The sequence below is a fragment of the Puma concolor genome, chromosome C1, assembly GCF_028749965.1.
Source record: "Puma concolor isolate L17-30 chromosome C1, mPumCon1.1.hap2, whole genome shotgun sequence".
Taxonomy (NCBI): Eukaryota; Metazoa; Chordata; class Mammalia; order Carnivora; family Felidae; genus Puma; species Puma concolor.
The window spans coordinates 68,906,822-68,927,373 of NC_141674.1; the positions used below are offsets into that span (position 1 = coordinate 68,906,822).

General features: G+C 34.1%; 1 protein-coding gene across 2 annotated transcripts in view; it reads left to right on the top strand.

Moving 5' to 3' along the window:
* ADGRL2 (adhesion G protein-coupled receptor L2) overlaps positions 1 to 20,552 on the top strand; it is a 631,707-nt gene that overhangs the window by 401,570 nt on the left and 209,585 nt on the right. For both annotated transcript variants that reach the window (XM_086717375.1, XM_086717376.1), the window contains one exon: positions 5,587 to 5,628. The gene's annotated coding sequence lies outside the window, so the exon portion shown is untranslated. The remainder of the gene's footprint in view (positions 1 to 5,586; positions 5,629 to 20,552) is intronic.

Below are 20,552 nucleotides of genomic sequence, written 5' to 3' on the forward strand. Positions count from 1 at the left end.
TTTCTCTGGGTACAGGAAAAAAGCTCTGGGCCCTTAATTGAGCAATTACTATTTCTTAAGTGAATATAGAGTTTGAGGATAGTGCCAAAATCTTCCTTTCATCCAGAACAAGTCTAACACAGTCAGCGGCATACACATTGTCTGGCAACACCCCAGCTTTAGGTTGAAGAGCCAAGTCAAGACTGAAAGGGAAACTCATTCTTCACCCCTAGTCACTCCCTGGCATCTACTGAGGTTCTTGAAAGAATGCCAATTAGGACCGATTTACATGTCTCCTTGGAGGTTTTAGATAACTCTTCACTCTAAGAACTGTTTGTTTTTCTCATTTAGACCATTTCTCCAGAGTAGGATTTGCAAACTTGCTGCTGAATATGCTGTTTGCAGATCACTGCTAGGTTTCCATACTGACATAAAGCACTGGTACTTGAAAAATTCATTAAAAAGTGACTCATCTGAACTCCCAGATCTAAATCTGTAGAGTGATTCTGCAATGTTGTCCCAGAATTCAAGCAACAGAATTAAAGAGTTCATATGCAAACGGTTTATAAAATACACCTAGACAAGGCACTTATTGCTTCATAGCTCGTGCCATTGTTTGAGGAATTCTGTTTTTAAATTTTCTTTATATGGAGCTGGAATCCACTTCTCTGGAACTTTTTGCCATTTGTCTTGGTTTTCTAAAATACTCACTGTCTCCTTTACATAAGAAGCCCTTCAAATATGTGAAGATAGTTTCCGTGCTTCTCTTCTTCTGCAGGTTTCTCTTTTTAATTAAACTTCTATTCCTTCAGCTACTCCCTAGGTTATATGGCATCCAAACTTCATCATTAATGAGAAGCTAAGTTTTCAATAACCATAAGTTGAACACAGTCTTTTAATGATTATCTCAATTAAAATTAAAAATACATACAAACTGTACCTTAAATAACCTTTTTTATGTTTGGTCAAGTTATCATTGATTGCTGTATTTAGGTGGTTTGTAATACCTAAGATACCATCTAGAAATTGCCATGAAAATGTCAGACTGGTAAACCCAGCTATAGAAAGCATCTTTTTGGTTGCCTCCATTAATGAAAATGTTACCAGACACTACTAAGTGGTGATTGAAACATCATGCTGAAATATTACTGTTAGCTACTGGTGTAAAATTTCTCACCAGAGAACTATCACAACTTCAGGATAAAATGTTTGCTATCTAAATACAAATTTTAGCAGGCACTAAAATTGTCAAGAAGACCTAAGATCACTTTGCTTCTTAATTACAGTTTAAAAAATTATTATAAAAGTATCAAATTAAAATAGTTACTATTTGAAAAATTCTAAGCATTTATGAAATTATAATAAGCTAACCCTTTAAGTCAGAATTGAAGACAGTTTGAATATTCCCTATATGCCCACAAAAGTTTCTCTAGTCTTTTGCAAAATAAAATGATGATTTGTCCAACAATGTAGATAGTTAATATTCACCCAAGTGACATCAGTGATTTAATGCATCATGCTTTTTCTTCTCATTAAAATTGCTATTACTGAAGCTTGGCTAAATTTTCTTCATGCTTGGCTCTCCACTTAAGTCTGAGACTCTACAGGTTTCCTCTTATATCATGTGTTACTTTGTCTTCAGTTATTTTTCTTCCTTCTCCTACCTGCTTTCAGGAAATAGAAAGAAGCTCTTTGATGTGCCAATTCTGAGTATATTCAGATAAAATGCAAATAATTCAATAGACTTCTTAAGGAAGAAGAATGTGAGAGGTCGTTTCCCTTATTCATTGGCTATTTAATTGAGGTTAGATGACCCATGGTAGAGGCTTGCTGGAGTGAGTTTCAAATTGGCAAAAAAAACACAAAAACACACAAAAAACTAATTTGCTATATGGGGCGCCTGGGTGGCGCAGTCGGTTAAGCGTCCGACTTCAGCCAGGTCACGATCTCGCGGTCCGTGAGTTCGAGCCCCGCGTCGGGCTCTGGGCTGATGGCTCGGAGCCTGGAGCCTGTTTCCGATTCTTTGTCTCCCTCTCTCTCTGCCCCTCCCCTGTTCATGCTCTGTCTCTCTCTGTCCCAAAAATAAATAAACGTTGAAAAAAAAAAATAAAAAAAAAAACAAAAAAAACTAATTTGCTATAAAGGAATGGTGGCAGAAAGAGAAAAAAAAGTGAAGTAGGAAAGTCCAAATGTATATTCTTATCAAGTCTTACACTTGTCCAATAGTTACAAGCCTCTCTGAAAATATTTATATGTGTGGGTGGAGGCAAGTTGCCCATTAAATTGTAGGAAGTGTTATCAGATTCATCAGGACTTGGTTGTAAATTTGACTATACAGTTTTGGCTCATAGAGAAATAAGGAGGAAATATCTGATTAAAGTGTGCATTGCTGCTGAGGCAACTGAATGTTGCCATAGCAATTGAGATGAAATGTGCAAGAAGTGAGATAATTAAATCTAACCCCTTTAGTAGTTTTGACAGTCAATGCACTGCCAATAGGAAAAGTTATCTACAGTATTAAGATAAAACACATTCCTTATGGAAAGTCTCCTTACTAGTATTTTGTTGTTCCCTTTCTAAATACATTGCTTTAGGTGTCTAATTTGAATGTTCTCTTTTAATAATCAAATACAGTTTTGACCTTGGTCTGCAGCTGCCTAGAATTTCTGCTAGTTTATTGTATCATGGGAGCAGACATCTATAAAAAATATCCAATTTTTTTTCCCTCAAGTTCTTAGAAAAAAGTATTCTGAAGCCAAAGCTGTCATATTTGAGCTTGGAATTCAATAATATCTAGAACGTGCTGCCCTCTTCAGGAGCTGGTGCTTAAAATTATTTTGCTTTTTTTTTTTGAGCAGTTTAAAATTATAAATATGAGTTATAATATCAAAAATAGTATTAATAATTCTTTGGGAATAAGCACCACATACAATAAAATATTTCTATGTTAAAAGTCTTTTCCATTAAAATATTTCATTAAAAATCAATAAATACAAAATTTTGAAATAAATTGTCAATATGTACAATTAAGTATATAAATAGTTTCCTTAAGAGGAACTATTTTAAGTTTCCTTAAAACTATTCCTATACTCATTGGCAGAATTCCTGAATCATTACAGAATTTCTACAGAAACTACCCAAATGTTTCTTTAAAAGTAAAAATGTTTAAAAACTAAGATATCCTCTATGTCAAAATCTAAGTAGGACACACTTCTAATCTTAATTTTATTCTCCAGAAAAAAAGTCAGTAAATTTTGTGAACATCAATATCTGTCATTTCAAGGGCACCTGGCTGCCTCAGTAGGTAGAGGATGTGACTTCTGATCCCAGGGTCGTGAGTTCAAGTCCCACGTTGGGCATAGAGCTTACTTAAATATACATACATATATATGTGTTTGTGTGTGTGTGTGTGTGTGTGTGTGTGTGTGTGTGTGCGCGTGTGTGTATAAAATTTGAATTTTTAGCTAGTTTTTATTTATAGAAACATTTTCTTTACTGGAAATAATGATTCAAATTACATTAACACATGACAATCATTATTCAAAATTATTTCATTCAAAAATAGCCTTGGGGCCCCTGGGTGGCTCATTGGGTTAAAGCATCAACTCTTGATTTCAGCTCAGGTCATGATCTCCAGTTGGTGAGATTGAGCCCTGCTTTGGGCTCTGTGCAGACAGAGCCTCCTTGGGATTCTCTCTCACACTCTGTCTCTGCCGCTTCCCTGCTTGCGTGCATTCTCTCTCTCAAAATAAGTAAATAAACTTAAAAACAAAAACAAAACTTTGAAGGGTCTGAAATGTCATTATCCAAAAACTCAAGTAAAAACCATTTTCTGAGTATGTTTTCTATTAAAATTTCCTTAGACATCTAGTTTTGGTAGGGGAGGTAGAGGGAGATGACTCAGTGTGTTTTTCTCTAAATTATGATATTTAAAAAATAAGTAAATAAAGGAACAGAAAATGACCAATACATAATAACACTATCAGGATATGAGAAAAGCATATTTTCTTACATACTGACATGTTTCTTTATTTTAGAACTATTGACACTAAGAAAGGTAATTTTGTACTAATTATTAAATGTGAGAGTAAGTTTTAATTACAAACTTCTAAAGAACACAAGAAATTCAAGAAAAAATTCCTTTTTCAAATATAATTTTGTTCTAATTCTTATCATGGGTGCAATCAAAACCTTGTTTTTAATGAACAGAAAACAGTAAGAAAATAAATAGTGCTTTGTTATCATTTATTTAGTGTGGAAAAGTTGGAGCTTAGACTTCTAATTTTGTTTCTCACCTCCTACATCAGATTTCCAGTTCAAGATTCCAAACAGGAAAATAACTTATATATAAATTTGGATTAAAAAAAAAATGGTCACTCATCCAGATGGCCAACAGGCACATGAAAAGATGCTCAACATCACTCCTCATCAGGGAAATACAAATCAAAACCACACTCAGATATCACCTCATGCCAGTCAGAGTGGCCAGAATGAACAAATCAGGAGACTACAGATGCTGGAGAGGATGTGGAGAAACGGGAACCCTCTTGCACTGTTGGTAGGAATGCAAATTGGTGCAGCCGCTCTGGAAAGCAGTGTGGAGGTTCCTCAGAAAATTAAAAATAGACCTACCCGATGACCCAGCAATAGCACTGCTAGGAATTTATCCAAGGGACACAGGAGTACTGATGCATAGGGGCACTTGTACCCCAATGTTCATAGCAGCACTCTCAACAATAGCCAAATTATGGAAAGAGCCTAAATGTCCATCAACTGATGAATGGATAAAGAAATTGTGGTTTATATACACAATGGAGTACTACGTGGCAATGAGAAAAAATGAAATATGGCCTTTTGTAGCAACGTGGATGGAACTGGAGAGTGTGATGCTAAGTGAAATAAGCCATACAGAGAAAGACAGATACCATATGTGTTCACTCTTATGTGGATCCTGAGAAACTTAACAGGAACCCATGGGGGAGGGGAAGAAAAAAAAAAGAGGTTAGATTGGGAGAGAGCCAAAGCATAAGAGACTCTTAAAAACTGAGAACAAACTGAGGGTTGATGGGGGGTGGGAAGGAGGGGAGGGTGGGTGATGGGTATTGAGGAGGGCACCTTTTGGGATGAGCACTGGGTGTCGTATGGAAACCAGTTTGACAATAAACTTCATATATTGAAAAAAAAAAGAATGTATAAAAAAAAATGGTCACTAATGTTGACCTCAAGAAAGTAGAATGACCCTCAATTTTCCCTTAAAGAGTTTTGGGTATAGCTGTCGCATCTATAGAAACGAAAGTTTCAACTGAGCTAAAGGGGAGAAGGAGAGTAGTTCATTGACAACATTCTCTTAATCCTAATATATTTGTTTGGGGAAAATATAATGTTCTATTTCTGACTTTGAAACTCCTTATCACAACAATTGCTTAATTCTAAAGTAGCTCTGTTCAAAATCATGTAATACATGTTCAAGAATTCTTAGAACACTGATTTGTATTTTCTGCAATAGATTTACTTCATTTTTATTTTGCTGCTGATGCATTACATTTGGCGGTTAGAACCCCCGTGGATGGAGGTATAATAAATATTAATATTTTCTTTGCTTTCCAGGGTATTTATGGCATAATGATAAATTTCATCTTTCCCAGAATGGTAAGTAAAGAGCTCTTTCTACATATGATAGTACTCAAACAAGAAAGAGTGAATTGTTATAATAAAAATGGAGTGGCATTTGCTAAAAGTATTGAATGATCTGATAATTATAAGGCAGTTATATTCTTGAAATAAATGGATACTGCATTCAAATTCTATAAGCATTCCAAAATTCTCACCATGTACAGGCTCTTCAGAGTATAAGATTTCTGGGTTTTGTTGTTTTTGTTGTTGTTGTTGTTGTTGTTGTATTGCATTTGAACACAGTGTAGTCAACATTTTGTTTTCTGGGATAATTTATTTTAAAGTATACACAGATATAGAAATAAATGTGGTTTATATTCTATGAGCATAAAGAAAAAGCATATCTGTGATACATATTGAGAGTTGGTGAGTAAGAGTCCTTTGGAATTTTTACTGTTACATAAAAACTGATTGTAATTTGTGTTTGACCAGGGCTTTGCAGCATCTGTGAATTTAAAAATGTTTGTTTTCTAAGAGCATATATCATAACTTCTCCTAAGCGAGCTAGCTACTGTATGATTTTGTTTAAACACATAGTTTTCTTGCCTTTATGTTTTTATGATGTCAAAAGGTAATGTTTAGTTTTAGTCTTAATCATAACCTCTTTACAATTCAAATAACAATAAAAATTAATTTTATTGAATGGGAAAGGTCAATGTAAAATGATATTTCTCAGCAAGTTATTACTGCTTCCTATGATGTTTTTTTCCCAGTAGTCTTGGATATTCCCTATAAAAGGAAGGAATTTCTCACTGTAGAAAAAAATCACTTTGAAATAAACTCATCATCAAAATTGCTATTAATAATAGTGGAAATGCAGGGCACAAAATACATACATTGTACATTGTGTACACGTGTGCTTGTGTATCAAGAGGAAAGAGAATTGAGAGCATATGGTAGACTTAGGAAAAAAAACCTCAAAAAAAGGTGCACAAAACAGTGGAAAATGGGTAGTTTAATAGTCTTCCTTACATCTCCAATTCCTGAATTTCCTATAATAAATATGTATATTTTTATAATCAGAACAACACCATTATTTGAATATTAGGCTATTTAAAACAGTATATTTATTATTAATGAAATGTGAATATATGTAACAGAGGAAATAGGTCTTGTGCCAATTGCATAATCAAAGTGATCTTACACAATTTTAAAAGAGCAAAGGCAAAAACAAAACAAACAAACGAAAAACTGCAGCTAAGCCCAGAAGGAACCAAAATATAAATTGAAGTTTAATTGGATTAAAAAAAAAAAGATAATGAAGAATTTAAAATGAGGTTAAAGCTATCATTTTTTTTTTTTCAACGTTTATTTATTTTTGGGACAGAGAGAGACAGAGCATGAACGGGGGAGGGGCAGAGAGAGAGGGAGACACAGAATCTGAAACAGGCTCCAGGCTCCGAGCCATCAGCCCAGAGCCCGACGCGGGGCTCGAACTCACAGACCGCGAGATCGTGACCTGGCTGAAGTCGGACGCTTAACCGACTGCGCCACCCAGGCGCCCCAAAGCTATCATTTTTATTAATTTTACTCCCATACAAAAATACTCCTAGAATTCAGGTATATGTGTGTGAAAAAATAAACATTTTAAAATTAAAATGAAAAGATCTGCAGTTTCACATTGGTGTATAGTTCATAAGAATTTGATATTTTATGAAATTTTTAAGAAGAAAAGCCAATACAGGGATGCCTGGCTGGCTCAGTCAGTAGAGCATGTGACTCTGGATCTCAGGGTTGCAAGTTCAAACCCCACAAAGGGTATACAGATTACTTAAGAATAAAATCTTCTATAAATAAATTGATTAATTAACAAATTAATTAAATCATTTTTAAAAAAGAAGAAAAGGTCTAGCTAGAAACAGGCTAAAACATGAAGGTAAAACTTTTAAAATAAGCTCACACTTTTAAGACAGTAAATCAAACTCCTCAATAATAACAGAAAACTGTGATGTAAAATCTGTGTAATTTACTCACCTACAACCAATAATCACCTTTACAAGTTTAATGTACAGAATTATTTTAAGATCCAAGATTGAGAGTAATAAAGTATAATAGACAACTAGGTAACTACAAGAATATGTTAGCACAAGGGTTTTTTTAAATCTAAATAATATTTTAAAATCATTTATTAATAATAAACATAATAAATAGAACTAATAGAATATTTTCAAGATTAAAATTTTCTTCTCAGGAGTAATTTATTATATGAAAATACAGCATAGGGGCGCCTGGGTGGCGCAGTCGGTTGGGCGTCCGACTTCAGCCAGGTCACGATCTCGCGGTCCGTGAGTTCGAGCCCCGCGTCAGGCTCTGGGCTGATGGCTCGGAGCCTGGAGCCTGTTTCCGATTCTGTGTCTCCTTCTCTCTCTGCCCCTCCCCCGTTCATGCTCTGTCTCTCTCTGTCCCAAAAATAAATAAACACGTTGAGAAAAAAAAAAATTAAAAAAAAAAAAAGAAAATACAGCATAAATGTATGAGCTGCAGTTATATCTCAAATATCCAACAACTTTATCTGGACATAAGCCATAATTTTAGAGGAAATTTAGGGAAGAAAAAAAAGTGCTCTAGCCAGCATCTTACTCATGTTCACATTAATACTTCCCAAATTCTCACTTGCATCCCACTTGCTCTCAGTTTACATAAATCTAAAACAGAATTTGTTCTCTGATTGTCTAGCTCACAAACCAGGAAGGATATTATAAAAACCGAGAGGGGCAAGAGGAATGAATTGAAAAGTCAGAGGCTGTTCCCACCTTTTCATCAGTTGTAAGAAAAAATTGAGGGACCAAAGACTAACTATACGATTGATTTTGAGAAGCTGTATCGTATACTTTGGGTTTAAAATTTCTGATCTCTTAAATCAGAGAGTTATACTGGAAGATTTTTTATTAAATCTGCATTCCTTTCTAGCACTAGAATTTTACAATAAAATGATGTATCCTTAAACTTACTATACAGAGCATAAGATAATATTGTGAGATTTGGAGTCATTAGAATGAAAAGGTTTTAATGATTAAAAGGGTTTTAATGATTAAAAGGGTAATTTTCATTCGTTTGCAAAATTCACTTGTATTGAAAGTTTCATCCAAATTATATTGTATAAATGAGAGACTATATATTGTGCATGTTGATAATATTCTTTTCATATAGCTATTTTTTAAATGTACCTAAAAATTTAACATGAAATTTCTCACTTTGCTTTAAATTCCACTGTAAATAATGTGTGAGGGAAAAATCTAGCATCAGTCTTTTCTAAAGACTGGGAGGCCAAATTCATATCTATTTGTATATGGATGTATATATTTCTAATAGGTTTATGCTGCAAAGACGCTAATCTGATTTATTGGGGAATCAAAATTTTAATTCTTAATTCTCTTTTTGCTTCTACTCTATCTTTAGTACAACTGACATCATGACATTTTAGAAAAAAGATAAACAAAATTGACCTCCCACCCATAACCAAGATCAGGTCAGTGTAACAAGTTACTGGATAACTAAAACATCTGCTCATTCCAACTATTTCTTTCTGATTTGTAACTGCAAATTTAAGCAAGCTGCTAAATTTCTGAATTACTATGTGAACTAAATTGAAAAGTAAATACATATTTTGTTTCACATGTATCTATTCAAACTAACTTTAAAACAGAATAAATCTTCAGAATTAACAAGTTTTTCTAATAGATAAGAGACAAATGCCAACTATTTAAATAAAGCAAATTTCTCAGTGTAATTAATCTGCTCTTCAGCAAAATAGATCTTTCCTCTCATTCCCAATTCTGGCTGTACTTAATGAACAAAGATTGAATTCATATTTCTGTGAATAGTCACAGCATCTAGTCTTCAATGAATAATAAAATATGTTTTATTTCTGAGAGCATTAATAAAAATTTGTTACTTTATTTCATGAATGACAAAAGTTCCATATTGGAGTTAAGTATAGCCAATAGTCATGTGCAATTTATCTTTTAAAATTCCACAACGGTTTCAAATATATCAAATGTCAATTTTTAGGTCAGATGTAGTAATAGTAAAGAATTGTTAATTGGCCAACAGGTTGATTAGTTTAATATTTTGAGAAAAGGAAAGATTAAAAACAGTTCTCTCTTTTTCCTTCAATTAAAATTGCAAGCAATTATTCTTGTAGATTATAGATCCCTTTTGGGATTTCCGGTTTCATATAACTTTTTGGTTCATTTCACAGGAATAATATTCATCTTAATTAGCAAAAAAACAGTTGATGGGCTTTTTATAAGAGGAAATTCACTCCATGCACCGATTACTGACACTAGATTATTCTGTTTAAAAATAATAATAATAAAACTCTGCTTTTAGAGCAGTTGGTTGAATATGTTATCTGTTAATAGCCATTGTCTTTGAAGACAGGATGTCTTTCTTGATGGATGGTTAATACATTTTGTTTTAACCATAGAACTTATTAGCAATAACCTAAATTGGCTTATGAAATGAGTTTTTACCATTTCAGTTCAAACATACAAATCAAAATTATTAAATAAATAAAAAGACATTTCTGGTGTGTTATTGAATTGCTTTTCACAGTTTATAAGGTTATAATACTTGCTTCCTTTTTAAAAAATTAAATATTTAGCAGCTAAAAAATAAAATGTCCAATACACATATAAGAAATAAATCATGAATGCCTGTGTCCCCTGTGACCTTCCAAGTTCTCTTTGTGCCCTTCTATAATTCCTTAATCGTCTTCCTCAGAACTAAACAGTATCCTAAATTTTCCCTATCCCTTATTTTCCTTATAATTTTATTGCATGTATTTGCACCCTAAACATATTATTATTTTGTTGATATGTTTGCAATAATATGTAAGTGAAAATGTATGTATTTGTCTGTGACTTTTCCATTCAACATTAAGTTCTTCAGTTTCAAACTTTTGTTGCACGTAACTATAATTCATTAGCTTACCCTGTTGTATAGTATTCCATTGTGTGCCATAATTTATTTGTCTTTAACATTGATTGGTATTTGGGTTACTTCCAATTTTTTGGTTTTGTTTTTTACTGTTTACATGGTGCTGCTATAACATTCTTTAACATGCATAAATATATGTACTAAAATTTCTCTAGGGCAAGCAGTCCTTAACCAGGAGTGATTTTGCCCCCAGGTAGTGTTTGGCAATGTGTGGAAACATTTTTGGTTGTCCTAACTTGGGGGATTCTACTGGTTTCTCATAGATAAAAGCCAGGGATGCTCTAAAAACCCTTTAAGGCACAAAGCAGTCGCCACAACAAAGAATTATCTGGACTAAAATGCCAATAATGTGAGGTTGTGAAATTGCTCTAGAATATATACTTGAAAATGAAATTGCTGAGTCACAGAGTATGAAGTTTCAAATTTATTAGAAAATTCCTAACTTGCACAATGTATCAATTTTACATTCCTGTCAACTATGTAAAGATAAATGTTCCAATAGTTCTACAACCTTGTTAGCACTTATTATTTGTTGTCAGGTCCCTTAAAATTTTTATCACTTTTCTGAATAGGAGATAAAAACTCCTCAGAGTTTCAAATTTCAATTCTTTGATTATTCATGATATTGTGCATCTTTTCTCACTTAATTAACAAGTAGGGTTTTCTGTTCTATGAGGTATTGATTCTCTTTAACCAATTTTTTAAAAATTGAATTGTAGGGACACCTGGCTGGCTTAGTCAGTGGCACACAGGACTCTTGATCTCAGGGTTGTAAGTTCAAGCCCCATGTTGGGTGTAGGGGTTACTTAAAAATAAAATCTTCTAAGGACACCCGGGTGGCTGAGTCCGTTAAGTGTCCAACTCTGGATTTCAGCTCAGGTCATGAGCTCACAGTTCATGGGATGGAGTCCCTTGATGGTCTTTGTGCTGCAAGCACAGAGCCTGCTTGGGATTCTCTCTCTTCCTCCCTCTCTGCCCCCTGCCCCTTCCATCTCAAAAATAAATCAATAAATAAATACACAAATAAATAAACTTTAAAAATAGAATAAAATCTAGGGGCGCCTGTGCGGCTCAGTCCATTGAGTGTCCTACTTTGGCCCAAGTCATGTTCTCAGTCTGTGAGTTCGAGACCTGCGTCGGGTCTCTGTGCTGACAGCTTGGAGCCTGAAGCCTGCTTCCGATTCTGTGTCTCCCTCTCTTTCTGCTCCTCCCCCACTTGCACACACTCTCTCTCTCAAAGGTAAATAAACATTAAAAATAAACAAACAAATAAATAAAGTAAAATCTTTTAAAAACAAATTTAAAAATTCTAGGCAATATCTTTATTAATCCATTGTTCTTTATTTGTGTAATAAATGTCTTTTTCTAGCTAGTGGATTGCCTTTTTACTTCTTTATTTTTTTTTAAAGCGTGTCTTTGACCAAATGTGGGTTCAAATAGGGCAGCATCAAACTGACAGTGTTTGGGGTGCTCTCCATCTTTTCACTTTATTAAGGTGCCCTTTTACGACAGAATTCTGAATCTTAATGCAGTTAAACTTAACAAAGTTTCGATTTTTGCTTATATCTTACATTTCCTACATAAGAAATCTTTCCCTTGATCTCAGTGTTTTTTACATTTTGTTTTTCACATTTAAGCCTTTAATCCATTTGAAATTTTTGTGTACGGTGTGAGTTAGAAATAAATTTTTAAAATAGAAATTATAGTCTTTACACCATATACTGAATGGTTTATACTTTCCCAAATGATCTTCAAAGCTAGCTTTTCATGAATCAAGTTTCCATATATTTTATGATCTAATTTTTAGCTCTCTGTTTTTTTCTTTCAATTTGTTTATCCCTTCACCAATATTTCACTGCTAACTTAAAAACCTGGTAAGTTCCTCTATGTGATCTTTATCCAGAGTATTTTGGCTCCTAAGACCATTCTTTCTTCTATATAAATCTTAGATTTTATACAATATTATATAAATGTTATATGTATATTTTTTATATGTAATATTTTTCAAAAAAGTTTTATTTCATAAACTTGTTGATATATCTCTACCATTTTATTAAAATTTTTAATTATATGTTTTTAATGATTTCTTTTTTAAAGTGATAGTTCCTAATGTTTGTTTCTGGTACACGGAAACACAAATAACTTTTGTATTTTTATTTTATCCAGCAAACCTTCTCAACTTCCTTATTAATTTTCGTACTTTATCTGTATTTTCTCTTGTATTTCCTATAAACACAGTGCTTTTTCTGTGAGTAATTTCAGCTTTATTTCTTCCTTTCCAGTTTTTACACCATTTCATTTTCGTGTTCTCCACCAATAGACCAGTCTAACCTAGTATTGCACAGACATGATGATAGTAGACAACTTTTTTTCCTGTTTTTAAAACTAAATTCTATGAAAGTTTCACCATTAAGTTATAAGTATTTGTAGATATCCTCTGTCAAGTTAAGAAATTTTCCTTTTTTTGTTTTTAGTTTGATTTGATTTTTAAAAAATCTTTAATGGATATGAAATTTTAGCATGTTTTTTTCTACATTAATTTAGAGGACAACATGATTTTTCTAAGGTTGCTAAGCACTGAAGTATCTCTTACCTTAAGGACGTTTACTGAATGGGGTGAACAAGAATTTTATTTTTCATGTTCTTGCTGGTACTAGAAAAAGTGACACAGCCCAAGGCTTGTGCTGGGATCCAAAATGCATATATCCTTATCATTAACCTGGTCTACAAAGCAATCATCTCATAGAGGAAACTGCAAGAAAAACTTTAAGTCTTAAATGTATAACTAAGGAGAAAAAAATTCTCCTCTAAAAATTCATAATCATAAAACAGCCTTATTTTTATTCCAGCAAAAATTCACGTAATCTCAGTGGTGTAAAGATTCCAAGATAAGGATTTAAACTGGTCCCTAGCTGTGCCTTTTGGGCTCAGTAGAATTAAAAAACAAAAATCCACTCTAGAGAGCCCATCTTTATTTCATCACTCCAAGAATTTTAACAGACAGAATTCCATAGGTATAAGTTAGAAATCACAAACACACTATTTAAAAAGGGGGTGGTGGTGAGAGTCGAATAATCAAAAATTAGGGGAAAAAAAGGTAAAAAGCAGAATCAGACCCACAAAGACATAAAATATTGGAATTACCACATTCATTCTTTTTTGTCTTTTTTATCTCATTCATTGTTGCACATAAAACTAAATTCAAAAATATTTTCTTTTTTGAACATTTAATTTTTTCATGAATAACACATAAACTTTCCTTTCTCTAATGTAATAAATTAATGATATAGTCAGTTTAACTTGCAAGCTAAACCTGGTTATACTGAAATGGAATTTGATCACATTTATTTACCAAGCTATAAGAACTTCAGGAAACAAAAAAGAGTAGAAATAAGAATCGGTATTTTTCTGTTCAGCTTAAACAAACCAGTAAGATTGTAAATATTGTATTATACTAAAAATACCAAAACATACATTGATAGCTATTATACAAAACTAGTTTTCAAACTTCTTTTTGTAGACAGATTCCATTTAGCTAAATACTCAAAAATGATAAGTATATTCTAAGTTATTAGAATATACTTTACTTATGTAGCATGTTATTTTCACCCAAAAATCTCAAGCACTTTCAAATATCTTTACATTTGTCTTTTGAAAAGTTCTAGAAAGGAGTTGTAGTCTTCCTTGACCTTGAACTCCTGATTGGTCTTATGGTGCACACTCCGCCAAAAATGAGAGCCAATCATACATAGTCTGTCCTTGTAATTTTTTAAACTGGAAATCCAAAGCCAACTTGTAGGCAAAGGGAGAATTGATGGGTTTATGGACCCTAAGGAAGGCTGATTTTGAGCCTTAATTCCAGTTATTAAACTTTAGGGATCTATGAACCAGTAAATTGCTTTGCTGAAGCTTATTTGAATTATTTCCATAACTTGCAACCAAAACGGTCCTGATAACTACACTTATATAAAGAAAATGAAATCCTGAGATGGTTTCACTGCATGCTGATAGTAATAGAAGGCAATGGATGAATAATACTTTTAATGCCTTTTCTACCACAAGGTTAGAGAATGGGGAAGAGTCTGAGGTAAGTTCTTTTGAAGCCCTGCTTTGACCAGAATGTACTTCTTCCCTCTGATTTAATCTTGAGGGTCAAAGTTAGGATTACGTAAAGTTATTCCTTATGACAAGGTTTAGGATCCCTATATTTTGAAAATTAAAATTTCTGGTACCTAAAGGAATTCCATCAAGAAACCCTTCCTGGGTGTAATGTTATTTTCCAGTTTTCTTTTTGAGAGTTTACATCCCCTCAAGAGGAAGGGACTGAAATTTAAGGGAAGAATGTAACAATTATTGTGCATTTCATGCTATATTAAGGACCCAGTTGGCCCATTTCAATTTCTTTTCCAGTTATGTGTCAAGGGATGAATTGTGCCCCCCATCCCCAAATTCTTGTGTTGAAATCCAAAACTCTAGAGGTGCCTGGCTGGCTCAGTTGGTGGAGCATGTGACTGTTGATATCAGGGTCATGAATTCAAGCCCCACGTTGGTGGTAGAGATTACTTTTAAAAAAATTCCAAGAGGAGGAAGAGGAGGAAGTAAGATCTCAAATTCTAATGTCATCCTCCATATTATAAATGCAATTTACATACTTATTATTTGGCAAAAATTGACAACTTTATACCCTGAGAAGAGGAACCATACTGCTTTTCTTACTTTAAATTAAAAAAAATAGCTTCAAGGGTAAATCAGTGGGTCTTTGTATCTACCCATAGATAGGAAACATCGACTCTAATAAGAAAGATAACAAATAATGACAATTCTTAGGGGTAATCTCTGCACTAGTCTACACTTGAAATCAAAAGCACTCTTTCCAACTATATTTAGGTAACAGAAGAAAAACTTGCTGAATATACCTGTCAAACTATTAATTCAATAAATATTTGTTTTGTGCCCATTATATTAAGTGTTATATCATATAGAAATATCAAAACAGACATTGACTCCTGATTCTGCGGAACTTTCAGTTTAGTTAATAGAAGCCTGGTTTAAAAAAAAAAAAAAGTGTGATGCTTACAGGGGCCTGGAATGGAGGCAGAGAGGGAGAGTGTCTGAGTCCAAATGACACTTCCTGGAGGGACCACTTATTCCGTACTCAGATATCAACAGCCAGGAGGACTTTAAAACTTGAGTAAATAAATGAGCATACCCTCTTTCATACGGTCTTTGTTATCTGTACATACTTTGTAAAAAGGCTGGCACAAAAACTAAATATTATCCATGGTCTACTTTTCCTGTTCTAAATGTACATATTCATGTATTCATTACACAAATATTTTATTAAAGGAACCTATAGAAATCAGGCCTCCTAAGCTGACTGAAAAGCCTCAGTATGAAGTGACATATTAGCAACCACCTAGTCCTTGGCTTACTTTTTCCTGGCTCATATTCTAAAATGGTAGGGACGTCAGATTATAATCTTACCTACACAGAACAATCGCATTGAAATGTTTCTAGACTTGGGTTAGCATCTCCAGAAACAAAAAGATCACTCTTTGTCTATCAAGATATTACATCTCTGAAAAAGTCTGACTCCAAGTGGTTCTGTTTTTAAACTGAATTATACCTCATAATACCTTGCAGCATCTTAATTCAGTAGCCTTTGGACATTCAGAATAAAGCTAATCCCACTACCACATAATACTGTTTTTAATTCAGAAAATAGTAGTGAGATTTTTGTGAAATTAAAATAGGCTTAGTAAAGAAAATGTGGAAAACTAAAAGAAGTAGATAAAAGGAGGAACCAGACATATTCTTGGTACCCAAGACACCCACATTTAAAATATTGATATTCTATTTGCAGCCTTTTTACTGTAAGTGATTTTCTCTGTCATTTTACATAATTTTATCCTCACATATGTAAACACACACACACACTCTAATTGAGTTTCCATCTAGTGGGGAGAATCTGCCATTGAGGATAAATAGGCAGGCACTGGAGAAAGACAGATCTGGGTTCAAAGTCAAGCATTATCTTGCTAGCTTTTATTACCTCCAACATGTTACTTAATCTCTCTTAGTCCCAATTTTTGAATCCATAACTAGAATCTACTTCTTGAGGTTGTGACTAGCATTAATTAACATGGAATGTTTAGCACAGTGTCTACCAAAAAGTACATGCTGAATGATGATTAAAATTATTATGTTTGTGTCTATACTATTCTGTAAAGCTATCAAATATAATAATGTTCAGGCTAAAAGTTTCTTGATTCTTTTAACCTTTCTTCATATGAAATGTTTTTAAGTCCCCTTGCCATACAGGCTACTCAATCCTAGAAGGTTTATAATTTTTCTATTTGTATCTTCTTTAAAATGTTGCTCTCAGATTTGATCGTGGTAATCTGAAGAATCTGAGTTAGAATCAGATCATGTCCTTCCCTATTCTGTGAACATCCTAAATTTATTTTTTTTTATTTTTTTTTCAACATTTATTTATTTTTGGGACAGAGAGAGACAGAGCATGAATGGGGGAGGGGCAGAGAGAGAGGGAGACACAGAATCGGAAACAGGCTCCAGGCTCCGAGCCATCAGCCCAGAGCCCGACGCGGGGCTCGAACTCACGGACCGCGAGATCGTGACCTGGCTGAAGTCGGACACTTAACCGACTGCGCCACCCAGGCTCCCCCATCCTAAATTTATTAATGCAATATAAATTATTTCTTCTTCTCCTTCTTCTTCCTCCTCTCCTCCTCCTTTCCCCCCACCTCCTCCTCCTTATACTTCTTCTGTAACCATAATATATACCATTGATTCTTGCCAGGTAAAGCTCTTCTTTTTTTCCTCTTAATACTGTTAGTAAATCTCATATCTCTCAAATTGAATTCAGGCAGTTGGTGTTTTGTCCCAAGGCAGAACCTCCCAATTATTCCAACCGAATTATATATGGTTAGATTCTGCCCATTTTTTAGTTGTTAAGAACTTTTAGATCCTGTCCTTATAATCTAATGGATCTACAACTCACTTTCCCTGTTTCATGTGACCAATTTTTGACAGGTATGCCTTCTTCATCTTTATGTCAGTCATTGATAAATATGTTTACATCAGACAAAGCCAAAGTCAAGACTGGTGGTATATCCCTTGAAAAACCTTTCTCCGGATGCCTTAAGATTACCATTGGGTGCTGACACGGATGCCTTAAAATTACCACTGGGTGCAATCATTCAGTCAGTTATGAAAACACATAATAGTACTATTCCTAAATCTGTATTTCTCTATCTGGTCCACAAAGATATAAAGAAAAGTTTATTAAATGACTTGCTAGAATCCAGATGTCTATTTCTATTGCCCTCATATACTGGTTTATCAACTTTATAGAAAAAAAAAATAAATAAGATTGGGCTGCATAGCTTATTCTTGTTGAATTTATACTTTCTCCTAATAGCAACTTTTAAAAAATGCTCACAAAATTGTCTTTTGTGATTGTGATTTGTAATTGTCTTTTATAAATATAATCTAGGCTATTCTCTCCCCAGCAACATTATTTTCATGGATTCGAAGTTTGCAGACTGCCATTTTTTTTAACATAAAGTGTTTTTCTCTTATCCCTTTCACTCTATTTCTCAAAGGTAACCAGCTAAACACTCCATAATCTTACTGAGAAGGTCTCTAGTAATAACTCATAGAGGTCCAGGGACATACTGGCACCTAGACCGGTCAGATTCTCCAAGTATGGCACATGGGTGAAGTGTTCAAACCATGAATTTAGCGATCTTGGCTCAAATCATAGCTATACATTTCTCTAATTGTATGATCTGGGACAAATTATTCAGTCTGATAATAATGCATGTTTTATAGCTAGGATGATTAAATGAAAAATGCAAATAAATATTAGTGTATGATACCTACTCTGTCCTCAATGAATGTTATTTACATTAGAAACAATCTAGCTACGTTGTCTTTCAATTTTTGGCCAGTGTCTAATGGCCTTGACCTCATCCATTCCACAAATACATATTGAGTAGTACTTGGTACATACAAGGTACTCAAGATACTATACTGAACAAATCAAAGTCCTTGCACTCATAGCGCTTACACTGTAGTTCAGGAGAAGAAAAACACATAAGTATGTGAAGTAATGGCAGTCAGTGATTAGAAGAATGAAAAGTTTAGGAATCAGAGTATGTTAGAGAGAATTATTTTATAAAGAGTGGTCAAGATCCTGAAGAGATGGCATATGAACAGAGATATGAATGAACCAACAGGGAAGAAACATAAAGAAGTAAAAATACTTTCCTTTCTTTTTCATGAATAAATTTTATGTCTTGAACTTAAAAAAAAAAATGAGCCTATTCCTGTATTGATCTTCTTCCTTATTTCATGCTAAGGAAATCGTTTTTGTTCCCTTTAGCATCTTTCACAAGCCCCAGCTCTTTTTGTGCTTTAGTCTTGCTGATGTTATTTTTATAGGTCTATGCTATCTTCATATATTTGTGCTTGATTATGTGCCCCCCTTTTACCTTTTTCTGCACATACTGTTTTAAATTCAGAGCCTGTCAGTTGGTCCCTGTGCTGCACACTGGTTTCTCTGGTTTCCTCCCCATTCTCTTGCTCATTAGAATCATTTGTGTTTGCATAGGCAGAACACTGCTTAAATCAAACTCTGAGAGCACATGGCCACTTTTCCCCAAGGTTCCCATCATTTCCATCTTACCTACTGGTTTCTGTCAGAATTGGGTCCAGAGTAGGAGTTCCCCTTACTGCTTACTCTGCCTTCTGGGAAATGAAATTATCGGCAAGGTCGGTCAAGAAACTGTCAGTGTTTTGCTTTCTGAGGAATGAAAGTTTCTGCAGATACTTTGAGACTGAAATCCCTAGTGCTAAGATAAGTTGCTGCCCTGATAATTTTGTGGTCTTCACTAGAAAAACATCCTTCTGTATAGGAAGTCTGTAGTGCGGTCACAAAGTGCTATCACTTCTCTGTGTCTCTTCTTTTATATTCATCTAGATTATTCTCCAGTGTGTTCCCACCCACAGGTTCTTGAATTTTCATGTAGGTTCACAGCTTATAACCAGTAAGGACTATTCACCTATTTTTTTTAATTAGCTTGGTCTAATTACAATTAAAAATAAATTAGATTAGAAATTAAAATTGTTACATGACCAAATTCTATGCCTAGGAAACCAGGAAGTTTCCCTCAGCTTAATATTAACAAGCAGCATGAAATCATAGAAGACTTTGGAACAGAAGGTAGTGTATATTCTTGACCAGGCCATATACTATCTTGCAGATATCAGAACTGAAGGGCCCTTACCTGAAAGATGGGAGATCTGGACTCTCTACTTTGCTGAAGAGCAAAACGTCACCTAACACGGTTAGCTGACTTGCCCACAGTCTCACAGCTACTTAGAGATGGTGATTGAAAGATAAGGTGATTTTCCCTTAGGCCAGTACATTTCACCCCACGAGGTTACCTTCCATTTCCCCTCAGTGAAAGCCAAGCAATATCTGCCTTTCCTACCTCACAGAGTTGTTGTGAGAGGGAAGGAGCTAACAGGTGTGTAATGACAGTGGTTGTGTAAAGGGGTATTAGGATAATGATTTTAATGATTTAATCTGTTGGTTTCTGTGGGCTTTTTTCCCTCCTTCTTGTTCAAGAGATTTGCATTTTAAATTTAAATCTGTGGTGAAATGTGCTTACTTTGTCAAAGATTTACAACAAATTACAGGCTGCATCCCACAGAGGAGAGAGCCTGGGTTTTTTGGCAGCCCTGGGACCAGGATGATAATCCTTATTTTGTCACTCAGAGGATTCATGACAATACATCTCTTAACTTCTCTGACTTTAGTTTTCTCATCTGTTAAAGAGCTAAACATTCCTATATCTTAAAGTTGTGAGAATTGACACAGAAGGGCTCGATATCAGTGGTTGTTTTTGTTTGTTTTTTAATTTGGTTTTCCT